This window comes from Myotis nattereri (genome assembly GCF_964212035.1).
Source record: "Myotis nattereri genome assembly, chromosome: 7".
NCBI lineage: Eukaryota > Metazoa > Chordata > Mammalia > Chiroptera > Vespertilionidae > Myotis > Myotis nattereri.
The window spans coordinates 55,888,518-55,894,517 of NC_138082.1; positions in this window are offsets into that span (position 1 = coordinate 55,888,518).

Sequence of the window (6,000 nt, forward strand, 5' to 3'; positions counted from 1 at the left end):
CCTAAATAAATGAAAAGACATACCATGTTTATAGATTGGAAGACAATATTGTTAAGAAGGCAATAATCTTCAAATTGGTCTACAAATTCACAATGCCTATCAAAGTCCCAGATGGCTTTTTGGCAGAAATTGACAATCTATTCTTAAAATTTATATAGAAATTCAAGAGACCAAAAATAGCCAAAACAATCTTGAAAAAGAGCAAAATCAGAGGACTTAACACTTGGCCAATTTCAAAAAGCACTACAGGTGTCAGTAATCAAGAAAGTGTGATGCTGGTATAAGGAGACTCATATAATCAGTGAAAAAAATTGAGAATCCAGAAACCAGACTGAATCGTTATATCAAATTGATTTTGACAAGGATGCCAAGACAATTCAAGGGGAGAACAGTCTTTTCAACAAGTGGTGCTGGAATAACTGGATACTCACATGCAAAAGAATAAAGTTGGACCGCTCCTTTACAACTCATACAAAAATTAACTAAATGGATCACAGACCTAAATATCAAAGCAAAAACAATAAAACCCAGGAGAATGCTTTAGAACACTATAAAGTACATTATTGCCTAATCACTATGCTGTACCCCTGAAACCAATACAAAATAATATTGAATGTAAACTGTAATTGAAAAATAAATTTTTTAAATTCAAAATACAAATGAATGTACTTGCAAAATAATGCATATAGGAGTAAAATCTTTGTGACCTTGAGTTAGACAAAACCTTCTCATATACTATACCAAAACCACAAGTGACCAAAAAAAAAAATAGATAAATTGAACTTCATCTAAATTAAAAGTTTGTGCTGCAAATAATACCTTCAAGAAAGTGGGAAGACACCAATAATATTCTAAAATTAGATTGTGATGATTATTGCACATCTTTGTAAATATACTGAAAAGCATCAAATACAAAAGACTCATTGGCTCACTTGAGTTTCAAGGTGATACAATCATTGTAGGTGTGGACAAAGATGTTTCCTGTTTCCTAAGGGAATATGCCTGAGGAATTAGGAAGTCACAGGAAAGGTGAGTCATATTAAATATGTTCCAGGCAGAACAACGAGAGTCCAGGCCTGGTACCTATTGGTCTGACAGAAGACTATCTCTTGGGTATAATTCTACACAGATAAAGGTGAATAAGATTGTTTAAACTGTGAATGCTTGTGTCAGTGCTGGAAACATTTCCATAGAAAATGTCACAAGACAAGACAGAAAAACAAATGTCTGGGTAGTTTACTTTGGACAAGAGAATTTGATATAACAGATTCCTTTTAATTTTTATAACTTTAGACTTCAATTTTCAAGGAAATGTAACCTTTGGATCTAATTTCACCCTGTGAATTTCATATTGAGAAGTGGTTTATGTTCATTTTATGTTGGTCCTTTTGTTATTGCAGTATCTTAATTTACTCTCATTGTATAATTTCTCATAAGCAAATTTGGACAATATGGCTTCACATAATTTAGAATCAGAGCTAGATTAGGGAGTAAATGGTAAGGTTTGAGCACAGCATGGCCTCAGAATCTAATTAATACATTGTTCTGGTCCAATTCAGAGCTTTCGGGAGCAAAATCAACACTGACCTCTATAGATTAAAATCGGCTCACAGAAGAACAATAGTTGGCCTTAGGGTAGTGACTTTATGCAGGTTAGTGGCAAGACAGTCCAGAAACTTCAGACTTCCTGCAGTACCTTCAAGAGATAGCCACACTCCTGGCTAGCTTTGCTCAATGGATTAAGTGAAGAGAAGAAAAAGCTGCCGAATGTTTGGGGTTGTTTGTATGGAAAATAATACAATAATTAATAAATAATAATGCAATAATAAATTCTGTGTTTCACATAAAACCATAAACCTACTTTTTTAAAATTAATTAAATCTTTATTGTTCAGATTATTACATTTTTTCCTCTTTTTTCCCCCCATAACTCCCCTCCACCCAGTTCCCACCCCACCCGCCTCCCTCACTCCCCATCCACTGTCCTCATCCATAGGTGCACGATTTTTATCCAGTCTCTTCCCGCATCCCCCTCGCCCCTTTTCCCTCAAAAATAGCCCGTCCATTCCCTTTCTATGCCCCTGATTCTATTATAATCACCAGTTCATTCTGTTCATCAGATTATTCACTTGATTTTCAGATTCTCTTGTTGATAGATGTGTATTTGTTGTTCATAATTTGTATCTTTACCTTTTTCTTCTTCTTCCTCTTCTTAAAGGATACCTTTCAGCATTTCATATAATACTGGTTTGGTGGTGATGAACTCCTTTAGCTTTTCCTTATCTGTGAAGATCTTTATCTGACCTTCAATTCTGAATGATAGCTTTGCTGGATAAAGTAATCTTCATTGTAGGTTCTTGGCATTCATCACTTTGAATATTTCTTGCCACTCCCTTCTGGCCTGCAAAGTTTCTGTTGAGAAATCAGCTGACAGTCGTATGGGTATTCCCTTGTAGGTAACTGAGTTTCTTTCTCTTGCTGCTTTTAAGATTCCCTCTTTGTCGTTTGCTCTTGGCATTTTAATTATGATGTGTCATGGTGTGGTCCTCTTTGGATTCCTTTTGTTTGGCGTTCTCTGTGCTTCCTGTACTTGTAAGTCTATTTCTTTCACCAGGTAGGGGAAGTTTTCTGTCATTATTTCTTCAAATAGGTTTCCAATATCTTGCTCTCTCTCTTCTTCTGGCACTCCTATAATTCTGATGTTGGTACGCTTGAAGCTGTCCCAGAGGCTCCTTACACTATCTTCGTATATTTGGATTCTTTTTTCATTTTGCTTTTCTGGTTGGGTGTTTTTTGCTTCTTTGTATTTCAGATCTTTGACATGATTCTTGCAATCCTCTAGTCTGCTGTTGGAACTCTGTATAATATTCTTTATTTCAGTCAGTGTATGCTTAATTTCTAGTTGGTCCTTTATCACAACCTCGAGGGTCTCATTAGATTTCTTGTAGATCTCATTAAGTTTATCAGCAGTTTCTAGAAAATTCTTGAAAAACCTTAAAAGTGTGGTTTTGAACTCTATATCCAGTAGTTTGCTTTCCTCCATTTCTGTCATTTGTGTGCTTTTTCTTTGTCTCTGCATTTTTTATGCTTCCCTGTGTTGATAAAGTGGTTTTCTGTGCTGAGTGTCCTCTAGGGCCCAGTGGTTCAGCCTCCCCAATTAACAGGGGAAGGCACTCTTGGTGCACCCCCTTGTGGGCTTTGTGCACAGTCTTGTTGTAGTTAAGCCTTGATTGTTGTAGTTATCACTGGGAGGAATTGACCTCCAGGCCAATTGGCTGTGAGAATCAGCTGTGTCTGCAGTGGGAGAACTGTGCTGGAGACACCCCTCTGGGGCAAGACTTACTTCATTGGGGCTTTGGTGCTCACTGAGTCTGCCCCCTGAGTGTGTCCTTTATGGTTCCACGGGGCTGCAAACTGGATAGTCCCACTCTGACCTCTGGGTTTTCTGGCTCCTGGATCTCTAGGGAGGTGCTAATCTAGCCTTTGCCTGAGGCTATCCAGCAAAAGCCTCCCTGCAGGGCTTGGGCGGGGCAGGTCCCACAGGATCAACAGGGCGAGGCTAGCAGTTATGGCTGCTCTCAGTCTTGCCCTCAGAGGCTCTGCTTCTCAGTATCCAGGTAATCGCTGCAAGCCCCTTGGAGAGAAAGCTGCCCTCGAGATCCGACCGATGCCAGACAGTCCCGCTTCTCCCATATGATTCTGGGTCCCTAGAGACTCGCCCGGAACTGGAGCTCAGAGCCTGAGACTCCCTCCCGATTGAAAACGACAACCGTGCCCTCAGCCGCCAGCCCGCTTCGTGTGCGCCTCTGTACCTTAGTATTTTACTTCCGCACTGCGCCTCCTCTGAGTCTCGGTATGCTTTTCTCTTTCCTTCTAGCTGTAGAATTTCCACTCAGCCAGCCATCCTGTGGTTCTGGATGATGTCCGTTCCGTCTTTTAGTTGTATTTTTGAAGTGGTTGTTCAAGGCAGCAAACTCCGGTGTTTACCTATGCCGCCATCTTGGTTTCTCCCATAAACCTACTTTTGCCCAGCCTGTATATAGAACACCAACTCATAGAACTCTGTTCAACTCCCATTACCTGGTTATGGAAAGATGGCCAGTTAGATGGTGTAAAGTTTTTTAATGGCAAAGGATAAGGAGAATTCAGAAAGTGTTCCATAATGCAGAAGATAACACAGCATGCTCCCAGGGTTATAGGGTCTCAGATCCTCCAAGTTCTCCACAAAGGCACTGGGGCTGGTACCAGGTGTGGAGGGTGAATGACTGCATCAGCTTGAGAGAATCCCTTCACACTACTCAGGGATTATTTTTTTAAAACTGTTTTTTTGGAGTATAATACACACACACACAGACACAAATGCACATATCATATGTGTTGAGCTTGATACAGTTTTGGAAATTGGACATGCAAGAGAGGTTTTACATCTTGTACTCTACACTGCTCAACTTTTCTGAAAACTGTGGCCTTGGGTTTGCCTGCAGAGCAAAACAACCCAGATGCATCTGAGTATTTACTGTGAAAACACTTTTTCCTCAGCTGGCTCACTCTTCAACCATATTTAAGACTCATTCTTACACTCACCTTTTCTGATTACTCCAGCGCCTCTCTCTCCATCCTTTGAGCTCTGGACCATGCATTTTGGTAATCAGTGATTAATTGCTTCACACCTCCTCTGTTCCCATTGCAATTGTAGTTCGAAAGTGTGTATTGCTTATTATTTAATTGAGCAGTTAGTTTAAATTTGTTTTCTATACTCAAGTAGAATTATTACAAGGAACACAACCAGAAATTAATGATAAAATGAGATTAATTACTGACCACAGTTACATAATTAAAGTGCATAAAATAAAAGAATGCATCAAATCTTTAACATTCCATTTCAAAGTTCAATTATTTTGACACTGTCCTGTGAGAGAAGATAACTAGTTAACTCCTGTGATCAAAGATCTTTATAAAGTCTTCTATAGGATATTTACAATATATTTTAATTAATCTCCCAGATTGCAAACTGTAGACCAGAGAGTAGCCATATAATAAGGCTTCCCTTTTTGCAACTGCCTTTCTCTGCAGGTCAGGCAAAGCTGAGGTCTCCATGCTAAACTACTGGCAGGGGTTTCTGTGTAGGCAGGGGGTTCTTTAACATATTTTACTTAAATAATATTATAACCAATTTTACTCATCAAATTCGTGAAGATAAAAAATATTACTCAAGTCTGTCAAAAATGTGGGCAGGCACACAATATGTTGCTGCAAGTGTATATGGCAATATTTATAACAAGAATCTTCAGATCCTTATGCCCAGGGATGTCACTTCTATTTAACAATTTTCTTAGTAAATGTTCATGAGTGGGGAGGGCTGCGGAGAGGAAGGAAATGCATACACTTTGAGCTGGGATAACCGGACATATGATAGTGTCTCCTTTAAAAGTACCTTTCAGGCACTCGCTAGACCTTGGGACCTCAGCTTCCTCAACTGGGGAAAAAATGAAAAACGCATCTAAAGCTTCTCTCTTGGTCCAACCTCCTGTTTCTCCTCGAATCAGACATCAGAGACCGCCCCACTGGAGAGCGCGGAGCACGCATGCGCAGGGACGCGGCCGGCTCCTGGGGGCGGGGCCTGCTCCTGGGGGCGGGGCCTGCCTTGAGCTTTAGGGTTCCAGCGGGCGCCAGCCCCGCCCGCCTCACCTGCGCTAGGCCCGCGCGCGCCTCACCTGCGGGTCACGTGGCCCGCGCCGCTAGCGGAGCACCTGAGCGCGGGTCCCCGGCGGTGTTGGTCTTCCAGGTGAAAGCGGCCGCACCCATGGGCCAGCGGAACAGCGGCAGCGGCAGGTGCGGGAGAGCCCTGGGGTCAACCACATGCTCGGGGTGCCTGAACCCTCCGTTCTCGGCGTCTGGATCTAAGTGCGCGGCGGCCACAGGCCCGGACCGTGACGTGGGGGAGGCGCGGCTGTGCGGGCGGGGCCACTGGGACCCGCGTGAGCGCCCGGCCCCGCGCCCG